The sequence below is a fragment of the Odontesthes bonariensis genome, chromosome 14 (assembly GCF_027942865.1).
Source record: "Odontesthes bonariensis isolate fOdoBon6 chromosome 14, fOdoBon6.hap1, whole genome shotgun sequence".
Classification (NCBI taxonomy): domain Eukaryota; kingdom Metazoa; phylum Chordata; class Actinopteri; order Atheriniformes; family Atherinopsidae; genus Odontesthes; species Odontesthes bonariensis.
In genome coordinates, this window is record NC_134519.1 from 9,544,054 (window position 1) to 9,568,588 (window position 24,535).

The window sequence follows — 24,535 nt, forward strand, 5'->3', positions numbered from 1 at the left end:
CACGTCCGCTCTGGGCTTCCGTAACCCAGCTTGTTTTTGACTGATGATAAGTTAATTTATCCTGCTTTCACAAGAAATCGGCCTTTTGTTTTCTAAAAATCATGACACGGTCGCCTGAAAAAATGCGGTTTGATTTTCACAAAACCACAAGGCGATTATGGTGAGCTTGAAAATGAGCGATTCCAGCGTTAATACCCAGTTTCATTGTTCATCGCTGCGGCTGTGACACTTGGAGCGGATTTATAACGATAAGTCAAAGCATGCTTGTGTAACTCTGTGTGATGCGATGAGTTTAGTCGAGAGTTTAACCCACCCTGCTCCAACCTGTAGCCGACGTCCATGCAGTCCCACTGTTGGTAATGATGAGAAAATTAACTTTAAACGGCTGAACTAACCAAACATGTTCACCCGTTATCCTTAGATAATGGTATACGTAGCCCGTAATCATGACCAGGATGGCCGAGTGGTTAAGGCGTTGGACTTAAGATCCAATGGGCAAATGCCCACGTGGGTTCAAACCCCACTCCTGGTAGAATATGTCAACATTTCAGTATCTAACCCATAAACTGAAGTAAAACCTGGAAGGTAGAGGTAAGATTGCTGCTGTCATGTGTGTGACTGAGGGTTCAAATCCCACTTGCATGAAAGGTACTACCTCCAGTCTTTCCTTTGGCAGGACCCCCTTTATCCAACCTGGGATATGAGTGTAAGTCGCTTTGGATAAAAGAGTCTGCCAAAAAAAAAGGTAAGAACATTGCTTTATATATAGCAGGGGTCGGCTTCCTTATGCTGCGGCTCCGCGTGGCTTGGGAAAATAAATTAAAAAGTATCAAATTGAAATGTCTTTTATTTGTGTTAGTTTGTTTTTTTATTATTATTATAGTTCTAAATTGAAAGATTATTGTGATCTTGAAATATTATATTATTAATTTTTATTATATTTTAATTTTTTGCTTAAAATATTCTTCACACTCGCTGAAAGTGAATCTGCCCGCCAAAACGCTGTGAAGTTATCGAGACTTTCAACCCCAGGTAGGCCAAATATGGAGAAATGTAAGAAAAGAAAAATCTGAAGAAAATAGAACATTTAATGATTCCTGGGCAGATTAATTTGCATTTGCCTCTGAAGGGAGTGGCTTACCAGTATGTCTAATTTGTGGTGAGAAAGAGACATTCAACTCGGTGGGTTTTTATTTATTATTATTTTTTGAAGAGTTCAAAATGTGTTCATTACATAAATAAAAGTTCATTTTCTCTGTAGCACTTCATGGATTTCGTAAGCAACACACTAAAGTTGTTTATACAAAAGCATAAAGGTAAAAAAAAAGAAAAAAAAATGTCAAAGTATTTGCAGCTCCCAGTGTTTTATTTTCCGTGGAAACTGGGTCCAAACGGCTCTGATCTATAGGAACCAAACTACAGCAGTGAGCGAATAAACTTATCCAAACTTGTCTTTATTTAAGAACTGGCTCAGCTCCCTGTGGATCCCTCACCACTAAAGCATCCCTTATGTCAAAACTTGAGGAATTTCTGTCCCAACCTGGTGGGTCAGAGTTTAGCAAAGTGACATTTCTTTGGTACAAAATGGTCTGTGGAGTGTTTTTCCTCTGCTGGCAACTTCCAGAACGGCTGCACAGAGATGCTGAGTGGACTACTGAAAAGCTCAGAAGAGGGTTGCATATAAATGAGGTGAGAGGGGAGAAAGAGGCTGAAAGTGATGCAGTATAATGAAGCAGATTGTTTTTAATTACAAATTAATTTCGGTTGGGTCTTTTATCTCTGAAACTCCATTTAGTTTTTTTCTTATCTAATTTTAACACAATTGACTTTCTTTGACAGCAGTTTTGAGAGCATTTTTTCATACGTGAGGCAGATAAATATTCATGGAAAGTGTGAGTATTTGGGAAAAACACTCCGACAGGACTTGTTAATAATTCTGTGGATTAATATTGATAAGAAATAGAAACCCGTCACATAAAATATGTTTAATCTGATTCATACTGATCATGATGGTCTGTAAAAGAACAAAATAAAACCTTCTTCTAACAAACACAGCATAGACCAGCATAACCCCCCATCATTAGATTATGTTGCACAATGTGGCTTTAATCCCACAATGGTTTTATTTCAATTGGCCAACAACACGTATTTTGCTTAGTCTGCCTTCAGTCCTCTCATCCCTGAGCAAATAAACTGAGGCTCAACCTTTAGCCAGAATCATCTACTCTGGCTGACCACCAGCTGACTCGGCCCAACTTCCTGCCAGGTCCAGCATCTCTCTTCGCCGTCTCCTGGTCCTCAGCCAGCGTCCCACCAACCTGGGCTCCGCCCTCCTTCGTGCCCTCAGCTCCACCCCTGAGATCAACCAGGCTTCTCCCCGACCTGCCTCCTGTTTGATCGCTAAAGCAGTTCAGATTCCACCACCACCCACGTGCCCAGTGCCTCATACAGTTTGCATCTTATACTTGGACCATCCTCCCAAAAACAGCCCTTTGTGCCCGACCCACTTCTATCCCAAACAGTTTAACCCGTCAGTGCTGTCCTTTGGCTTCCTGCCCAAATCGCCTTGTTGTCTGAGTGGACCTTGGCTTGGTCCACTCAGAGTTCTGATTTCTCCTCAGTTGGCCTATTTCTCTCTTGGTTGTTGAGCTCAGTTACTTTTGGGTTCTCGTACAAATGTCCATGTGATCTTTCTCAAACTGCAGATGGGTAAAGCCATCTTTGGAAAGCAGGAACATTCTCCCCGTCATACACATTCTCCTGATGGGAGATTAAAGAGCATCAACATAATCCAATGTTAAACGAGCCTTTAGATGGTTCGAAGCTACCCTTTGGTCCTTTGTAACTGTTAGCTCAATTTTTTCATTGGAAGCTCAAGAACAAGCCGGAGTAATCTCAAGTTAAATAAAGTCTTTATTGGTGGTAACAAATGGAGTATATCAGCACTGGACCCAGTATGACAGACCTGTCGCAGGAAAAATCCGTCAGATCGAGCCCCGATTTCCGGTAACATTTTGTATTTATATGCCTAGGTTGGTCTCAGACTCGACCGAGTATGATTGGACATATTCTCTGAATAAGCCAAATAATGCGTGTGAGAATCTTGCACCTGCTTTTCCAGGCTAATTGTTTTGTCTCCCTATTCCTGGATCACTTAAGGTCATCCATCGTGGAAAAGTACAGCATTTAACAAAGCCAATTTTAACAGTAACCCAGTAGAAAACCACACACCTTGCTACTTATCATGATGGTAACACACACACTAACTTTCCTCCATTTTCACACAGTCTCACTGAGTGTTTTCTAACGCTTTCCAGCTTCAGGAGCATCAAAAACACTTCCACAAACTCACCTAAGCCAGCCACAGTGGACCGTCATCCCACTAAAGATAAATTTGAAATAAAACAGGCATGGGTAGACTATAAATACACAGAACTAACGGGAAGAAAACAAATGTACAACTAATGAGGGCAAGATAGCCAGAAAAAAAGGGAAAAACAAGGACGGAGCAAAACAATAGAGACACAAGCCAAGTTACGGCAAATTTAAACAAGAGCAACAACAGATAAATATAAAACACAGAATAAGAAAGCACAGGAGACGGAAAATATACAAGATTAAAATACAAGTGAGGAGATTTTACAAAACAAAAACAGACCAAAAACCATGACCGAAGCACTAAAAGCTGAAGGTGTCTCTGAGATGATGACTCAGTTTTTAGCCGAATGACACAGGAACAGCTTTGCTTTTTATCCACACTTGAAATTGTGCCTAATTTCCAAAGGAGCATGCTGGTGATGAGTGCAGTGTATCTCTGCTTTATATGCACAGCAGCAGCTGCAGGCTGGTGGAGACCTGCTGCCCGACCGGCCGGCCAGTTGGCTCAAAAGGAAAAGGCATGGAGAGCTCCTTTGAAAGCGGAGCACAGATCAGGCTGCAGGGAGTTTTACAGAGAAGTCTTCTGTGGGCTGTAAAATTGTTTCCTACATTCTGGGTAATGAACGTTGGACATAACATCTCCACCACACTGACTCAAGAGTTCCAGACCATATGGCCCATAGTTAAAAATGTTGCACCTGCAGTAAAGAGATCACAAACCTGCACAAAGCAGCTGGGCTTCCACTCTAAAGCTAGACTGGGTCCGCACTGAATCTGCATATATGCGGCATGAAAATGAGGGATTAACATGGGGAATGAAAGAGAAAAAGATGCGTGGTTCAACAACCTCTATGATTAGGGAGCTGAATGGAAAATCTCATCTTATAGAGCACAGAAAACATATGTTTAAGTGTTAAAAGTTGGACTTTTTACCATTTTATGAATAATGAGCCCTGTGTGTCCCGCCTCCAGCCTTAAAGGCCGCTGAGAAAGGCTCCAGGGACCTCGAGTTGGATCAAGCCGGCAAGAAAAATGGATGGATGGATGAAAAAGTATGAGCTCATCTTGTATTTGGTACGTCTAGAAACAGTTGGGACGGAGGCAACAAATAGGCTGAAAAAAACAGCTGGAGAAACGTGTGATCAATTAAGCAGGTAAGCAACATGATTGAGTAAAAAAAAAAAAAAAAAAAAAAAAAAAAAAAAAAAAAAAAAAAAAAAAAAAATCTGCGTTTCTGAAGAGAAATTAATATTGAGTTTTTTTCATTTTTACTTTATTGTCCTTCCAAGAACGTATCTTTAGGCACCTTGTTGCAAAGGCACATAATTAATTCCCATTTCTTTGGTTGCATTTAGAAATGTGCAAAAAATAACAATCTGAGTAAAAGAATAGCACTTTTGCTCCAATGAGGTGATGAAACTTGGCATATCTCAGTATGGTGTGCAGTGTGTCCTTAAAACATGAGGACACTGGACAAGTGGAGGACAAAAGAAGAAGAAGCAGTGTCAGGCCTACACTGGGAAAAAAAAAAAAAAAAAAAAAAAATCCAAGTACCGTATTTTCCGCACTATAGAGCGCACTGTCAATGAATGGTCTATTTTCGATCTTTTTTCATACATATAAAGCGCACCGGGCTATAAGGCGCATTAAGCGAAACAAAACAGTGTCGTTGCTGTTACCTGGCAGTTCAGTGATGATTCGAAAACGAAACTTATAAAATCAGCTCGGCGCATGCGCAAAACCACAAAGTAGCAATTCTCGACAAGTAGCACAAATCAACTGAACACCGGCCTTCGTGAAAGCTCGGACCAGTTGAGACTGATACCTTAGCCCAGGCATCCACGATCCATTGGCAGATAGTAGCGAAAGTCGCCCGGCGCTGTCTCCCTCCCTTGGTGAATGTGTATTCGCCTTCTGTCATCCACTGCTCCCACGCAGCTCGCAGTTTAGCTTTGAACGCCGTGTTTACACTGATATTCATGTCCCGTGCTAACGCTGTTGCCTTTAGTCGAATAGAGACTGTAGAGACGCTTCTACCCGCTGCTCTCTGTTCAATTTTGTTATTATTATGGTGAATCACAATATATATTACTCCGCTACGCTCATGACTACTGTAGCCGTAATGCTGCGGTGCGGCTTTGTAGTTTACCAAAGTCTTACTAAAACATTTTGACAGAGCGCCGTGTACCACACAAAATCGCTTCGGGGTCCGTAAGCTAACAAGAATAAGTCCATATATAAAGTGCACTTTTGTTTTTTGAGAAAATTATAGGCTTTTAAGTGCGCCTTATAGTGCGGAAAATACGGTATATTTGTCTCATTTCTAGTTAAATATCTCATTACACTTAATATAAGACGCAACTGCCTAACAAGTACTATTTCAGCCAGATATAGGGACTTGTTTGAAGACAATACATCTGGAATATCTTGTTAAATGTTAATTTTAAGCTAATTTCAAGATCACTTTTAGCTCAAAAGTCCTAAATATCACATCTTATTTCAAGAAATCTTGACAAGACGATTTTCACTCGTTCCATTGGCAGATTTTTTTTTGCTTATTTCAAGCAAAAACGTCTTGTACTTGTTGTTTTTCTTACTTATTTTTGGAGGGGCATTTTTTCCAGTGTAAAGAACTATCTCCAGCAGATGAACAGGATCTGAAAGTGATGTCCTTAAGAAAGAGGAAAAAATCCAGCAAAGACCTGACACAGGAGCTGAGAGATGCATCTGGACCTTCAGCTGATCCATCTGCTGTTGGCCCAAGCCTCATCAGAAATGGGCTCCATGGAAGGGTGCACTGGAAAAAATGCCCCTCCAAAAATAAGTTAGAAAAACAACAAACACGAGACGTTTTTGCTTGAAATAAGCAAAAAATATCTGCCAATGGAACTAGTGAAAATCGGCTTGTCGAGATTTCTTGAAATAAGATGTGATATTTGGGACTTTTGAGTTAAAGGTGATCTTGAAATTAGTTTAAAAACCTCTTCAAATGAAAAAAAAAAAAAAAAAAAAAGCTTGTTTCATGTTAAATATGACTCAAAACAAGATGTTTAAGACTTTTTCACTTAAGATATTCAAGATGTATTGTATTAAAACAAGTCCCTATATCTGGCTGAAATGGTGCTTGTTAGGCAGTTGTGTCTTATATTAAGTGTAATGAGATACTCAATGAGAAAAATATACTTGGTAAGATTTAGATTTTTTCCAGTGTAGGATGCTGGATTTACATCAATGTTTGCACGCGTTTCTTGTTTTTCTGACAATATATTAAAAAGTTACGGCTGGCTCAAGACTTTTGGACAATACTGTAAATAAAACAGGGATTTAAAGCTGTGTCGGAGCAGCAGAAGAAGGGGAATCACCACTTATTTGGTTAACAGGCAGCATTTAAATCACCATAGCCTTATAATCTATACTGAGCAAATATTAAATAAAAGAAAATACTGATACTGATCAGTGTGGAACATCCTCTCATAGCTAAGAGTTTGTTTAGCTCCAACAAGTTAAACAAGTGCTTTAAATTTTTGATGCTCCCTGGAACTCGCTTCACTTTCAAGCTTGTTTATGAGCTGCATTCATAACCTTCAGCGATGCGGCAGAAATCTTTGCTCTAAAGCCTCATGAATAACACATCAAGGTGGAGGTGCAATAATGTGTTCATGAGAAACCTTGTCCTTGGCTTTTAAAGCGGATTTGAAGAACAGTCCTGCTGCGAATCAAAGCTGGAAGACGAACACTATGATAATTCCCTTTTGAATTGAAATGATAAATATGTTCGGTGGACTGAATTACTTTAGAAAACAAGATAAATCGCTCACGTAACACGTTTGTTTGGGCAGAGAAACGCAGACACTCCGTTTTAGCATCAGTGACGTTTCCATCTGCCAAAAACAGTCCTCGTTTCCAATTTTCAGTTTCCAATCGAGCCTTTATTTATTGTGAAGGATGGAGTTCCTCTTGACTGAAGGTGCCTGCAGTTTAATTCATACCCCGAGGCCTCCTAAATTTCCCGAACATGTAATATTGACCATTGATCTTTTTGCTCGCATGTAGCAGAATATGAGATGAAAGAAGCTGCATCTCGGCTCTAAGACCTCACAATTTATTTACCGCGGAGAATGAAGCGAGCACGTTTATCACAACTCATTTCAGAAGGAATGATGCTTAGTAAGAGGCACATTTCACATGAGATAATCTATTTATCTTCAACTTTACTTCTTCATTTAACACAAATTGATATCAGGCCAATCGGAATAACCTTTCATGCACATCCAAGTCCTTAAGGAGGCAGCCAGCTCGCAGCTCTCACTTTCAGTTTGTGAAATATCGCTTTTACCATCCGGCCCCATGAACATGCAGTTTTCTACTCTTTTGCTCTGCCACATGTCCTCATAAGTCCATTTGGTTTTGATTTATTACAAGAATTTAATAGCCTTTCCATTTCTCAAAGGCACAGGAAGCATTTTAAAATAAATTCCTTTTATTTTCCCTCTTTGTGAGCTTCTTTAAAGTTGGAACATATAAAAAAAAATTGATTAAAATGTCAAAATCTATGTTTTAATTAGCATGTAACTGCTGTGTTTTCATTACTTTAGGATTAACCATGTATATGCATCAGTGCTGCCATATAATAACTGTTATATGACCCAACAATCTTTAAATATTCCATCATTTACAGAACATAATAGCCTCAAAAGATTCATCTCTGTGTGCAGGTCACAGGCAAAATGAACAATGTTTAAAAACCATCCTTTCATAGTTATTGTGAGTCTTTCCTGTCGTGGGCAGCCTTTAAAAGACAGAGTTAGAACTCCCATTCATGAGGTTTAAATGCTACTAAATACATGGTTCACGTTAAAAAAAAAACAAAAAAAAAAACGCTTTAATATTCATGGACCTCCTTTGTATCATCTAACATGAACACAAAACAGCCACACACACACGTTGCCATCTTACATTTTTCAACCCTGAACTGTGACACTGCTGCATTTTGGACTATTCCACATTTTCTTTTGGGACGAGGTTGTTAAAGAACCTTCAGCTCAGGTTATTTACCCCACAAACAACTTGATCCCAGCTGAAACAGAGGCCAACATCTGTAATCCTAGTTTTTAGGGTCAGAGACCGAGTTTCTCACATCTTCCTGATGTCAATCATTTATTAATAAAGCACTCGTCTGTGAATATTAGGTTTAAATCAAGTTGATAAAAACTGCCCCAAACTCCTGCTGCTAACTAGATGAATTCTTGCTTCTTTTTTTTTTTTAAAGAATTGACTTCATTTATTTTGTGTGAGCAGCTACATTGTTAGTGAGCGTTAGAAAGCCTCAGGTGTGGCTATTCTGCGTTTTTTGACAGATTATGTGAGATGCCTTCAGGCTGCCAGTCAGATGAAGACAGCGGCAGGTGTCACCAGGGAGGCATTTGTTGCTCGGTGGACTGCAGTTGAGCTGCATTTCGCTGGCTCTCTTAGAAGCTGACAGCCTTTTATCGGTCTGAAGCCACATATATTAAAGGTGGGGTAGGGGATCTTTTTCTGGATCTTTTTTTTTTTTTTACATATTGCTTGAAATACTCTTCACACCCCCATTGCAACCAATTAATTAAAAGTTTTGACACAAATATGAAAAGTTTTAGTGGCCCCTAGAACGTACAATCTAGGAAAAACACTATCCAATCATACTGAACGGACCGTTAACGATGATTGGATTCTGATGCCGTCTATCAAACTGCAATCTGCTCCTCCCTCCCCCTCCTTCCCCCTGTGCGCGTACCCTGCTCCGTGACCGAATTACGCGTCCAGAAGCTTGGCAGGAAGCTAAACTAGAGCCAGCTTGGCTAGCACCTTGCATTATTAAACGTATAGTTAGCATAAACTAAATACGGCAACGATCGATGCTTGCTGTCAGAACAGCGCTCGTGCGCGTTCATGTACTCTAGAGGCGTGCCTTCGGGGGGAAAGTGAAGAAAATGGTTGGGACTTTTTACCGGTGTATTTTCAAAATGCAGCTTCGCTGGACTCAAAATCCAGGATCTCCTACCCTACCTTTAATTCATAACAGAAAAAAAAATAAGGCTGTTTGGGAGTCGGCATTGAAAAGAAGTGTTCTTGGTGTATCGTAGCCTTACTTTGAGACTGGTTTAATGTTTTTTTTCCTGTGTTTGTATAAATAAGATGATCCTGATTAGAACATAAGAATGTATTTTTTCCTTTGATAGTTCTGTTAAAAGAAAGAGAATTTTCTACAATTAAATGAAGGAAAAAAAAGCTGAGATCATTCTGTTTGGTAGCAAACAGAAGAGGGTCAGCGTTGGTAAATATCTTGAGACTCAGGCCCTTACAAGGCAAGGCATCTTTATTTATTTCATACCACAGGCAACTCAATGTGCTTTACATAAAGACAAGGCATTTAAAAAGAACAGCACAAAAACAAGCAATTTAAAGAATTAAAAAAAAATAGAATTACAATTAAAACACAATTAAAAGCAATCAAAGAAGAGGGGAAAAAAGAAATATAAAACAATCAAGAGGATTTATAGCATTACGCTTTAAAATGATTTAAAGGAACTCAACCATGAGCACAACGAAAGAGAAATGTTTTTAACCTGGATTTAAAAAATATTTGATATGATTGTTGAAGGTCAGGTCTGAGTCTATCAGCACGCCGAGGTTCCGGACTTGGTCTTTAGTTCCTAGAGACAGTGACTCAAGGTGTTTACTGAGAGCAAACCTCTTCTCTGACCTCAGCTTTTTCTTGATTTAACTGAAGGAAATTTTGATTCATCCACTTTTTGACTTGCTCTAAGCAGTCGCACAATGACTCTATAGGACTGCAGTCATCTGGAGACAGTGCGAGATATATCTGTGTGTCATCTGCATAGCTGTGGTAGTTGACTTTAGAGTTCTTCAGAATTTGACCCAGAGGCAGCATGTATAGGGTGAACAGAAGCGGTCCAAGAATCACTCAATACAGTCAATGACCAAGTTGGTAACCTCGGAGTGTTGATAGACTCAGATCTGACTTTCAGCAGCCACATCAAAGCTGTCACCAAGGCAGCTTTTTACCATCTCAGAAACATCAACAGAATTAAAGGTTTCCTCTCCCAAACAGACCAGGAGAAACTCATCCATGCATTCACCTCCAGTAGACTATTACTGTAACGCTCTTTTAACTGGACTTCCCAAAAAGAGCATTAAACATCTGCAGCTCATCCAGAACGCTGCTGCTGGAGCTTTAACCCGGACTAAGAGATCTGAACACATCACAGCAGCTTTAAAATCTTTACTCTGGCTTCCAGTCAGTCACAGAATAGATTTTAAAAGCCTGCTGATGGCTTACATCTGTGATCTGTTCAGAGAATATAAACCCAGCAGAGCTCTTAGATCCAAGGACTCAGGTCAGCTGGTCCAGTCCAGAGTCCAGACTAAACATGGAGAAGCAGCATTTAGCTGTTATGCTGCCAACAAGTGGAACAAACTGCCAGTGGAGATTAAACTTTCACCAAATGGAGACATTTTTACATCCAGGTTAAAAACATTTCTTTTCTCATGTGTCTATGCATGAATATCTGCACGCTATCTTTTAACTTATCCAGACTGTTTTGAGTTTTTAAATTATTTAATTTGTTTCTCTTTATGTTCCATTATGTATTTTTAATGCTTCTTCCACTCCCTGCTGCAATGCTTTTATTTTATGTAAAGCACTTTGAATGATTTTGTTCATGAAATGTGCTATACAAATAAATTTGATTTTGATGCGATTTGATGTTTAAAGTTTGCTGCAAACGCATGCAGATTAACGCTGTGATGTATGGTTAAATCACACTCCTAAACATTTCTTTGTTTTGAATTGTTTTGTACATGAAATGTGCTACAAATATATTTGACTTAAAACATTTAGCCTTTATTGGCAGACAGAGCTTAAAACAGAGAAGTAGTGAGAGGGCAGAAATGGCCTCGAGCTGCTACAATAAAAACAAAACGGACACATTCTCAACTGAGACATCTTCCAGTTCTTGGTCTTAAAATAATTTGAGGTTAAATGTTGTTCAGCAGCTTCAAAGCCACCCCAGAGATCTTGGAGCTGTTATTTTGATGGTGCCACACACACACACACACGTTTTAAAGCGACGCCACTTTGAAATTTAAAATGACATTTCGGACTTTCTTTGGTCACCGTTTGACACATTACAACATAACTGGTGAAGGTGAGGAAAATATTCCGGCTTTTGTTAAAACAGTCACCTACATCCAAATGTCCTCTTCATGGACTACTGGCTGTAGTGACATTTAACCGTTTCAATCAGCCTTTTAAACTGTGCAGTTTCAAAGTTCACACGGGGGAAGCAGTGACCTTAACACGTCCACCGACTCTCGTTTACCTTTGAATTGCCACTAGTTTCTGGATTTATTACCAGTAACATGGTAAGTAAGATGGAAGCTTTCATGTACTTTTAGCTGATTGACTTGACAAACCTCACTGTGCAGCTACACCTCTTATTCAGGGCTGCTTCTCTGCACCACCTCCTGGAGCTCAGAGGGCTGGATGCAGATGAAGCTGCACGGAGCTTTGTTGTCCGACCTTCCATTCACTTTGTGGCAACTCCTCTTGATTATTGTTATAAATATGAATGTTTTCCCTAGGTCTGGGCAACGATTAAAATGTTTAATCTAATTAATCACATGATTTCCCTGATTAATCGCATTTGTACGCAAAATCCAAAATGAATTCAAAAGTAGTGTATAGCTTTTAGCATTTAGTTTTATTTTAAATGTGCTGCCATATGAATGAAAGTGCCATAACATTTGTTGTGCAAACACACTTTTAACATCAGCATCTTTCTGTAGTTTTTATGTAGAAGCCTCGCTCCACTGTCTGTTTCCTTGAATAACTTGCTGCTATCAGTTGTGTGTTTTGCCTTTAAGTGATATTTTAGACTGGAACTACTACGCTGAGAAGACAATTCAACTTGGCAGTGTTTACAGATGACTTTGGTTCTGTCGACTCCGCCGTCTGGAAGAACTTTAAAATGAAAATGGCCGAGTAAAAGTTCCGTACCCTTGTCCATGTTTGGTGGATCCGCCGATTACTTTCTTTTCCGGTTCCACAGCAGACAGCAACAGACTTTTACAAAATAAAAGCCTGTGAGCAACAGACTTTTACAATAATAAAATAAAATAATAAAACCTGCGCTAATGCGTGATAAAATATTTATCGTGTTAAATAGTCGGTGAGTTAACGTGATAATAACGAGTTAACTCGTCCAGCCCTAGTTTTTACACATACCTGGTTCAATAATACTTAGAAACATCCTCTCTGTATTTTATAAACCTGGATTTCATGACAAAGCCAGAACATTGAAAGTGAGCTTCATGCAACTTATCTGATTAATGTGTGAGATTACACACAGCATTTTCACTAATTTCAGGTTTCTATTTTTTGGCAACAAAGCCGACAAGAAGCTCAGACGTCTGAGCTGTTGGTCGGTCGTCTCTTCCGGGAAATGAACACTCACAGCTGGATTACACCACATCGACACCTCTTTTCTCTCACAAAACTCAAATTTAACAGCAAAAATGAACCAGCACAAAGCAACATGACAAGTAGGTCCAGATATACCAAACGGGGCAAATTAGTGCAAAGAGTCGTGCCAACGGAAGGGTCCAGTTCTGCGGGAGATATTCTAAAACCGTGCTGATCTACCAACACAAGCACAACCGGCACATTTCAGAAACCACTAAAGAAGTCTTACAGGGGAAATGCAGATTAGCCCGAAGCTGTGAGAGGAGCGGAAGTGTTGATCATCAGAAACCCTTTGTTGTACATCAGTCCATACGAGCACAAACCTGATCAGTTCACTGACTGAATATGCACATTAAAAAGGCCGTTTATCAGATCCACTTTAATTAATTCTCAATGAGTGATGAAACACTTAGTAGGGTTACATGACACTGAAAGGATCAGATAATTGGCTAAATTACAATAAGATTGAGTTATTAAGTGCATGTAGACACCTTAATCTGACAAGAAATTGGATCGGATTAAGACCCTGAGATAACTCGGTTGAAAGTCAAACTAAACCTGCTTGCAGACGGTGAAGCACGTGGTGAATTAGACTTTGCGTTCTGCACATGCTCCAGATTTTTTCCCAGGATCGAGAACCAGAAGAGACGATATTCCTGTTGTTGTCGCCGTCAGAAACAAACAACGCGATGGAGAATGCTCCGTTGGGCATCGTGTTTGTGCAACAAGCAGCTCATCACAGACCAAATGTAGAGGGACGTAGCTTCATCTTGCTCTTTGTTCGCCATTTTCTCGAATGCCTGAGTTTGATTCGATTCATTCACCGCCATATATCCAAGGAGAATTACCCTCGCTCAACTCATTCTTATTGTAATTTAGCCAATAATCTGATCCTTTCAGTGCCATGTAACCCCACTGACTTCTGTCTTCAGTTTATCTACATTTATACACATTTTCTTTACGTTTCAGAATCATGCTGAACACAAAAGTGAGGAGTAGCCATTAAAGTCTGAAATGAAGTGAAATCATAAGGAAAACCCTTTGGACTCACCGAACTGTCAGTGATTTTCACAGCCTGCCGTCCCAACCTGGCAGGTCTGTAAACAGCGAGGCATTGCATCACGGCATCCTCGCTTGATTTAAGCGTCTTTGCACTTGGGGGCGAACAAAGTAAAAATGATTCCTAGCAGCAGATCGTTGGTGAATCTGTTCAAACAAAAACAAAAGAAACAAAGAATACCTGTTTGTGTGTGTATGTGTATTTCATGACCAAGTCTCAGAGATTCCCGACTTAAATATCTTTCACCAAAATGTTATCGTGAGTAGATGAACGTATTTTATGCCAGAAATAAGGTCCAGGTTTCCCCTTTAAATCATGTCCTGGTTATTGTTCAGATATAATCCTCGTGCATTTTAAACATATTTACACAAATCAAACAGTCTCCCGCGAGTGTTGATCAACTCACAGCCATGGCCGGTACAGAATCCAAGACAGGAAGAGAAAAAGGCTGTAATGAGCCCATTTTAGTGCAAAGCTTGGTGAATACTCTCCTCTACATCAAGGTCAGGTGCAAAGATCAGTGCATCCATGCCTTCCAGGTCCTAATGAACCATTTCACCTTGATAATAAATACATCATTATTCTACTGGCACAATGCATCAGAAGATGTTTTCCTATGGGCAGTTTTACTTAAAATTGAGGCTATATTTAAAAGAGGAAGCAATCAAAGATGGTCTAAATACGTTTAGTATTTGTTTGCATTTATGACATGTGTCCAATACTAATGTTTGGACCAGATAACGTGAACCCTGTTAGACGATTCAAGGCGATTAATAAGTCAACAAGGACTCCAAGAGTCGAAACTCCCACCAAACAGAGAGACAAATGACCCACAAACAGTTCACTTCTGAATTCATCTACTAATTACAAATGAGGAAGAAGGTTCACTGTTGCCTTTATGATAAAGGTGGCACATCACATTTATTTACTAAAGAAGATATTTTCCATACTTATTTGTTGAGAAGCAAATTTTGGCTGAAAATATACCACTGACTACAAGTCGTCATCTTTATATAAAACACTCCAGAACACGTTCAAGAGGGTTGATGCTCTTAATAAAGTTCAACCTTTGATAGAACTGCTGATGAGGAATGAATGAACTCATCAATCAGAGCTCTGAAGAAAACTGGAGTGTAAATGAATTTGCTATTTTTTGCACATTAATGGCTCCATTTACGGAAAAGAAAAGCAGCTTCATTAAACCTGAAAATGGCCTTTCAATTTCCCCAAATGTTTGGGAGGAAATTGGTCTCAGCCCAAATTCTGAGTTCAGTTATAGTGAGGAAACTAATTATCTGTTTTCTATACTCACTTAATCCAACTCAGGGTCGCGGGGGGCTGGTGCCTATCCCAGCTGTCATTGGGCGAGAGGCGGGGTGCACAGGACGGGTCGCCATCCATCACAGGGCCACACAGAGACAAACAACCACCACACTCACTCCTGGGGTCAATTTAGAGCCACCAGTTAGCCCGACATGCCTGTTTTTGGTGGGTTTTACCAGGAGAGAACCCACCCACACATGCAAACTCCTCTCAGAAAGGCTCCAGCTGGGATTCAAACCAGGAACCCTCTTGCTGTTAGGGGGCGGTGTTAACCACCACACCGCCGTGCAGCTCGGAAACTGATCATGTAATCTATGAATAAGAGTTTCACATAGATTTACCAATTATTGAACGGTCGTTTTGACTCGTCCCATCTCAGCTGCATGAAGCTTTAAGAAGTTTATCCAAAAATGATGGAATTACTTAGCCTGGGAATTCCCATGCTGCTTTGCACGCAATTTCATTCTCACTGCAAAGGCAGCCTGGAAACCACCGCCCTTATTTTTGCCAGAGTTAGGGAACCAATCACAGAACGGGGGGGGGGGCAGCAAGACAATGACGACATCTATGCGCTACACCGAAGCTTGTAGAGTGTTAATCCAACATGGCAGCGGACACAACGTTACCATTCGATGCAGCCTTAGAAAGTGTTTTAAGTAGCTTAGAACGCAAGTTTACTTTTATTTTACTTTTTTCTTCTTCTTACTAGTCGAATTTGTGTCGTCATCTGGTATAAGTGATACAATTGGCTATGAATTGTGTGCAAAGCAGCATGGGAAGAACCTGACGCCATTTGATAGACATTCGTAGCACCCAATAAACGGCTCTTGGCATTCGTAAACCACGCCTCAAATACGAGAAAATGCACACCTAGTTCCCAGACCACCATCTCATCGAGATTGTGGACGCGTCAGCCAGGCTAGGAATTACTAAGACTGGCAAGTGAAGATGTAAAGTCTGACAGAAATAAAAACGAACAGACATGAAGATAAGGCTGATTCAGGGATGGGAGGCTGGTGAGTCAGAAATGAGAATATTCTGAAGAATTACTGTCAGTAGAGTTCCAATCATGCATTTTACAATTCATTTTCAAACTGTGTCGGACGTTGACCTCATTTCAACCAGGTGCTGGTACTAGAAACTGATTTTCCCAGCCACAGAGCCACTAAACGCCTCTTCCACTCCCTTTTTGAACCCTGTTCTGGTGTGATCCGAGCTTCTGTGGAACGGCACAGTGAACATATCAGTGTTGGTCGGGTTTTCGCTGCAAACAGATGGCGTCATATCAACAGTCCAGCTAATTGATGTTGTTGTAAACAGTTGGTGTTCGCGAGCAACGCCAACAGGGACCTACAAACACTCACAAGCATCTATAAAATCCCAGTTGGTGGTATCACAACACCCGATAATGTTTTAGACATAGTGCTACAAAAACCTGTTAATAAATTCAGTTGCAAACTGTGAAAAGCTCCAACGTGTGAAGCACGAGGCAGTGTTCACCAAAGCCAACAGGTGGGATTAAAAGAGAAAAATAATAAATGAGGGGAACCACAGCTTCTGTTTGTTCACAAATATAAAGGCACGTTTCTTCCATCCCTCTTTTGCATCATAGTCTCAACTCTGGCTCTGGGCATTTAAACAGTCGCAGTGTTTGAGCTGTTCTGGTCGGGCTCCTTTGGTTCACAGCTCCTGACAAGTGGTTTGTTGCTCTTGGAGTTGCTGGGTCACCAGTTTCCCAGGCCTGGAGTCAGAACTTCACTAATTAAAACCTAAAGATCTGGTTTCAAGTTAAGCAACAGCTCCTCTCCCTCCAAGCATGTAATGAACCTACACGGGGCTCTAATCGGGCTGGGCGATAAACATTTGTCTGTATTTCTTCGCAGAAAAGTCATCTAAGATGCAGATCTTGGTATTTTTCTACAAATATTTATAATAATACAATTCATAACAGTATTATATCCTTGGAAACATTTGCATTTTTGCTCACCGTCACTAAGTGTCAGCCCTTAACGTCCGATTACTTTTTGTTCTCTTTGGGCTCATTTGCTGTATTTTAGTACGAATGAATTCCCAGTAAACTCATTCTGTTCAAAGGCAACACAATGAGCCTAAAATGGCAACTGCAATTTGGATAATCGAGACCAAATGTCAACCGACAATAACTGGTTTATGAACAACAGCCCACCTGATTGAGAATAAAAATGCATTTGGGGATATTTACAATTAAAATGACAAAGAACAGTTGGTTAACGTGGGCAGTGTCAGGCTGGAAAAAGCCAGAGTTTCTCTGAGAGGCTCTTTAATGGGAACTGTTATTTTTCCACATGTTACCGGATTTGATGCTTGCTGCCTTTTTTTTTTTTTTTTTTTTTTTTTTTTTTTAAGAAAGTGACATAATCACACTGTTGCTCAAAGGTTTTAAGCCAGTCTGCAGCCGATTTTGTTGCTCCTAGGTGTAGATTTAAAGGGTGAGAGCACACCAACATGGCTTTACAGAGGAAACAGTTAATCTAATGCAGCATCAGCCGATAATCTGATGATAAAGGCAACAAAAAAAAAAAAAAAAAAAAAAAAAAAAAAAAAAAAAAACACACACGATTATACACCAATAAACAAAACACTTAAAGTGTAACACACTTGAGCTTCAAGTAAAAACCAGTCTGAGCAATACACTGGAAAAAAATGCCCCTCCAAAAATAAGAAAAAACACAAGACGTTTTTGCTTGAAATAAGCAAAAAAAAATAAAAAAAAATCTGCCAATGGAACTAGTGAAAATCGGCTTGTCAAGATTTCTTGAAATAAGATGTGATATTTAGGACTTTTGAGATAAAAGTGATCTTGAAATTAGCTTAAAAACCTCTTCAAATGTCAAAAAAAGCTTGTTTCATATGATATGTGACTCAAAACAATTTGTTTCCAAGACTTTTTCATTTAACAAGATATTCCAGATGTATTGTCTTCAAACAAGTCCCTATATCTGGCTGAAATAGTACTTGTTAGGCAGTTGTGTCTTATATTAAGTGTAATGAGATATTTTGACTAGAAATGAGACAAATATACTTGGTAAGACTTTGATTTTTTTCCAGTGTATGAGAACATCTCGGTCTGAAATAAGCTGGATGAGTCCAGGAGCAGCAGCCTGCAGCAGAGGCTCAGGAGGACGAGTATGCTGAGGAACATTAAGATCCAGGACTGTATGACGGCCTAAAACCAGCAAGGCGAAAGTGCAAAAAAAAAAAAAAAAAAAAAAAAAAAAAAAAAAAAAAAAACAAATGACAGGTTTGCGCTCCACCTTTTCTCCAAAGTTTCAGCGTCCCAGAGCAGGAGCTTTGTTTACAGACGGCGATCAATGATCAACAAAAGTTCTGCATGTCAAGCTTTCACACCACCTGCCAACAACATTAAAAAAAAAAAAAAAAAAAAAAAAAAAAAAAAAAAAAAAAAAAAAAAAAAGCAGGCTTACATAGAACATGAGGACCCTGTGGCAAAGCACAGCAGGGGCTGACTGATGTTTTCTTCTGGTCTCACCACGGACCGTTCACACCTGCAAACCCATGACTCAGCTGATGCTGACGCCAGCTCCCGGCAACGCTGCGCCGAGCCCAGCCTGCCACAGAAAGCCTGACAGTGAAGGAGGGGAGGAGGCAGAGGGCGATCCGGCCTGCCCACAGCCGCGGGGCAAACTGACAGCGTTGCAGGCCAGAGCTAATTGATGAGCTGCTTCTGCAATGAGGATTCAGAGTGTAACTCAGGAATATCAAAGTTCCAAACAGGACCTTTTTCTTCATTTTATTTACAGTTGTGGCCTGGACTTAAAATGCAGTCTGACCATATTAACGTCTCTACAGGCCTTAAGCTTGTGTCCAGGAAACCAACAGCAATGTTATAGATGCCTCTGCTCTCTGATACAGGCATCGTAGCAGCACATAGATGCTAGTAACCGGTCATTTGTTTCACCTCAGACCCCATTTCCACCTTGAATTAAGAATCACAAGGGGACACACCTCTAAGTACAAGTGCAACTGGGGAAAAAAAAAAACAAAAAAAAAAAACAAAAAAAAAAAAAAAAAAAAAAAAAAAAAGCAGGCTTACATAGAACATGAGGACCCTGTGGCAAAGCACAGCAGGGGCTGACTGATGTTTTCTTCTGGTCTCACCACGGACCGTTCACACCTGCAAACCCATGACTCAGCTGATGCTGACGCCAGCTCCCGGCAACGCTGCGCCGAGCCCAGCCTGCCACAGAAAGCCTGACAGTGAAGGAGGGGAGGAGGCAGAGGGCGATCCGGCCTGCCCACAGCCGCGGGGCAAACTGACAGCGTTGCAGGCCAGAGCTAATTGATGAGCTGCTTCTGCAATGAGGATTCAGAGTGTAACTCAGGAATATCAAAGTTCCAAACAGGACCTTTTTCTTCATTTTATTTACAGTTGTGGCCTGGACTTAAAATGCAGTCTGACCATATTAACGTCTCTACAGGCCTTAAGCTTGTGTCCAGGAAACCAACAGCAATGTTATAGATGCCTCTGCTCTCTGATACAGGCATCGTAGCAGCACATAGATGCTAGTAACCGGTCATTTGTTTCACCTCAGACCCCATTTCCACCTTGAATTAAGAATCACAAGGGGACACACCTCTAAGTACAAGTGCAACTGGGGAAAAAAAAAAAAAAAAAAAAAAAAAAAAAAAAAAAAAAAAAAAAAAAAAAAAAAAGCAGGCTTACATAGAACATGAGGACCCTGTGGCAAAGCACAGCAGGGGCTGACTGATGTTTTCTTCTGGTCTCACCACGGACCGTTCACACCTGCAAACCCATGACTCAGCTGATGCTGACGCCAGCTCCCGGCAACGCTGCGCCGAGCCCAGCCTGCCACAGAAAGCCTGACAGTGAAGGAGGGGAGGAGGCAGAGGGCGATCCGGCCTGCCCACAGCCGCGGGGCAAACTGACAGCGTTGCAGGCCAGAGCTAATTGATGAGCTGCTTCTGCAATGAGGATTCAGAGTGTAACTCAGGAATATCAAAGTTCCAAACAGGACCTTTTTCTTCATTTTATTTACAGTTGTGGCCTGGACTTAAAATGCAGTCTGACCATATTAACGTCTCTACAGGCCTTAAGCTTGTGTCCAGGAAACAGCAATGTTATAGATGCCTCTGCTCTCTGATACAGGCATCGTAGCAGCACATAGATGCTAGTAACCGGTCATTTGTTTCACCTCAGACCCCATTTCCACCTTGAATTAAGAATCACAAGGGGACACACCTCTAAGTACAAGTGCAACTGGGGAAAAAAAAAAACAAAAAAAAAAAACAAAAAAAAAAAACAAAAAAAAAAATCAAAGTCTTACCAAGTATAATTTGTCTCATTTCTAGTCAAAATATCTCATTACACTTAATATAAGACACAACTGCCTAACAAGTACTATTTCAGCCAGATATAGGGACTTGTTTGAAGACAATACATCTGGAATATCTTGTTAAATGAAAAAGTCCTGAAAATAGATTTTTTTGGAGTCACAAATCATATGAAACAAGCTTTTTTTTTACATTTGAAGAGGTTTTTAAGCTAATTTCAAGATCACTTTTATCTCAAAAGTCCTAAATATCACATCTTATTTCAAGATATCTTGACAAGCCGATTTTCACTAGTTCCATTGGCAGATTTATTTTGCTTATTCCAAGCAAAAATGACTTGTATTTATTGTTTTTCTTACTTATTTTTGGAGGGGCATTTTTTCCAGTGCAGAGGGGGGTCCAGAGTCCACATAGCTACATGCTTTAAGAACTTTTTAACGTTAACATGTGTGATTAAAGACTAACTCAGACTAATTTTCAGCATCATTTCCTGCTTCCTGACACATAGAGCAGTCCTTTGAATTTGAAAGTGCAAAAGTTCAAACACCCAAATAGTTCCCACAGATGTTTGGACTCGGAGATCCTGGCAACAGTAAAAAAAAACAAAAAAAACAAAAAAAAAAACAGACAAATACACAGCAGGTAAGGTTCTCAATAGTTTACCTGAAGGGGGTTCAGGACACCTGAAGAAGAAGCCTGAACAGCATAAAATGTTTACAGAGCCAAAAAAGGAAAGAGGAAGGAAAGCTGCTCTTTATGTGAGCCAAGGCACTGATGATTGAAGAGAAGCGGCTGGGGAGGCAGTGGATAGAGGGCGATTAGGAGATGAGCTGCAGGTGTGCAGGAGAAGGGGAAGCACAACAAGGCCGGCCACCTGGTGGGCAGGTGAGGAACAACACAATCCATCACCAGCTGCAGTGTTGTTGTTCTGTTGCAGCATCATGTGGAAGTCTGTTTTCACCAACACTTTAACCGTTTAACTTAAAGAAAAAAAGGTAACAAAACTGTTATGTTTTACTGTTATGACAACTGTGAGGTGAGACACTAGAATATTTGACTTGAAAAGCGGCAAATCCGTATTACAAAGAACGTTTAGGAGTGTGATTTAAACATACATCACAGCGTTAATCTGCACGCGTTTGCAGCAAACTTTAAACATCAAATCAAATCAAATTTATTTGTATAGCACATTTCATGTACAAACAATTCAAAGTGCTTTACATAAATAAAAAAAGCATTGCAGCAGGGAGTGGAAGAAGCATTAAAAATACATAAAAGAATATAAAGAGAAACAAATAAAATCATTTAAATGAATTTAAAAACAAGCAACAGCCCAGATAAGTTCAAAGATATTGTGCAGATTTCATGCATAGACACATGAGAACAGAAATGTTTTTAACCTGGATTTAAAAATGTCTCCATTTGGTGAAAGTTTAATCTCCACTGGCAGTTTGTTCCACTTGTTTGCAGCATAACAGCTAAATGCTGCTTCTCCATGTTTAAGGCTGAGTTATACTTCTTTTAACTGCCCTTGCGCTTGCGTCTTGCGCGTATGTTAATGGCTCGAGACGTTTATGCTTCATTTTGCTTTGCCGGCGCTTGCGTGTGCTGCGTGGCGATTCACCGCCAGGACAGTAGGTGGAGTAGCGGGTTTTTTCAATGACAAGCCTACTACGATGAAAGGAAATTCACCGCCAGGAGCTCTTTGGCAAGTCTCTCTTCCATAGATTCATGCTTCTTCTTCTTCTTGTAAATAGCCGGTATTTTGTCAGATTTTCAGCCTTGGGGGTCTAAACGACTACTTTCTCGCCTGAAAATGTTTCAAATGTTGCTAAAGTTGTATATTTACAGAGTTTAGCCTATAGCTTAAGGGAAATCAGCTTTTCAGGCCGGCTGATTTCGGCTCGGGCAGGAGCGAAGTGCACTGTGTGTAAACGCTCTGCATACTATCAGATCGATCAAGTAGTAGGCGGTTTCGAGCACAGCCAGTGGCTTGCGCTTGCGTCTTGCGTGAAGTTTAGAAAATTGAGGTGACACACGCAAGCACGCAAGGGGGGGCTTGCAACCGCACAAGGGCTTGCGTTACCGACTATAAACCAGGCTATAGTCCGGGTTAAAACTCCAGCAGCAGCGTTCTGGATGAGCTGCAGATGTTTAATGCTCTTTTTGGGAAGTCCAGTTAAAACAGCGTCACAGTGATGGAGTCTGCTGGAGATGAACGCATGGATGAGTTTCTCCTGGTCTTTTTGGGAGAGGAAACCTTTAATTCTGTTGATGTTTCTGATCAAACACCATCTGCACAAATCTCACATGCAGAATACGTGCCTGAATGCTGCTTTTAGGTTCACAACGAGCTAACCTCTAAAGCCTGATCCAAAAGTGTCGCTATGGATTTCTGTTTGTCATAGTATTGTTCAAAAATCCTTCTTGAATTCAACATGCCAACTGTTTCAAAGCCTGAATTCCAGTTGTCTGAATGGCAGAAATCCATCTGGCTCTTTTACTGCTGACTGGCCCTGGCAGCTATGAAATGCTATAAAAGAAAAATACGCTTCTTTCTGAATTTGCTGGTACAGTTGATTGCACAACAACAGTTTGTAACATTATGTGTTTTCTGAGCCGCTGAGTGGCAAAAGAATAGGTGAAACCAGAAGTAATCTGACATGCATCGTGTTATCTAAACCTATTATATCATATTATCTAAGGTTTAAAGGGTGATGCAGGAAGGATCCAGACTGTTTCAGAATGAAGGTAAAGAAATATGAGATGTATTAGGAAAAACAACTGTTTGTAATGTGGTCAAAGATCTCAGGTGCATCAGTTATGGGGGAATTTAAGGTGTTTTTCTCAGTTGATTATCTTGGCTCACTTGTGATAATCCCGAATTTAGAAAAATTTGTAAGTTTGAGAAAGAAAAAGGTTTGAGTTGTGACTTTTTTTCCAAACTTTATCACTTCCGTCCCCAAAAATGTGTGTACAAGTAACTCCTACCTCTTATAACAATTAGATAATGTCATGTACATGCAGGGAAATACACAAAATTACTCTGTGTTCACATTTCACACAGAGACAGACAGGAACCATTCACTTGCAGCCAATCACAGCGCCCGGGGAGCATGAGGGTAAATGTCAGCTATCAGTCTCACCACTCCTTCTTTTCAACCAAAATTACTATGGCCCGTACGGGGATCGAACCCGCGACCTTGGCGTTATTAGCACCACGCTCTAACCAACTGAGCTAACCGGCCTTGCCTGTGGCGATAAACTAATGTTTGTCAAGACGGGATACGCGTACCAGTGGTACGCGGCGCACGGGGAGTTTTTTTTATTTATTTATTAAGGCGTCACACTTTTATGGAGGACTGTTTATGAAGGAGACTCCAGTTTTGTGATGAATGTTACATGAGTTAGGCCTGTTAATGTATTCTTAAAAGAGAGAGAAGTGAGTTATGTTCATGTATTCTTAAAAAAAAGAGAAATGTTACTTGTTTAAGTTAGATAACAAAGGAAGATTATTTTGATTTAGTATTTATGCTATTTTGGTTCATTATTTATAGTTCAAGAAAATGTTTTTTATTCTTATGTTGAATTCAACTGAGGTTAAAAAAAGAGAGAAAGCCTGAGAATTTTATGTTCAAGTTAAGGATATTAAATAAAATGGTTTTCATGTAATAACCACTATGTTGCTCTACTTTTGGAGAATCATCGCACGCGTTGTATGTGTGAGGGGGTACTCAGGCCAAAAAAGGTTGGGAAACACTGTTCTACATCATCAGACAGTGAGATGTTGAGAGTTTGTCACAGATGATTTAAGCTGTGTCTCTGTATTTAGAAGGAGGAAATAAATCAAGAAAACATGATCACAGTACAATTTCAGAGACTGGATATGATTAAATATT

General features: G+C 40.2%; 2 non-coding genes across 2 annotated transcripts; one reads left to right on the forward strand and one right to left on the reverse strand.

Annotated features, from left to right (window-relative positions):
* The first annotated feature begins 449 nt into the window (after positions 1 to 449).
* On the forward strand, positions 450 to 532 carry trnal-uaa (transfer RNA leucine (anticodon UAA)). Its single transcript has one exon. It is a non-coding gene; the product is annotated as a tRNA-Leu (tRNA).
* A 23,278-nt stretch (positions 533 to 23,810) lies between these two features.
* Positions 23,811 to 23,884, reverse strand: trnai-aau (transfer RNA isoleucine (anticodon AAU)). Its single transcript has one exon. It is a non-coding gene; the product is annotated as a tRNA-Ile (tRNA).
* Positions 23,885 to 24,535: the final 651 nt, after the last annotated feature.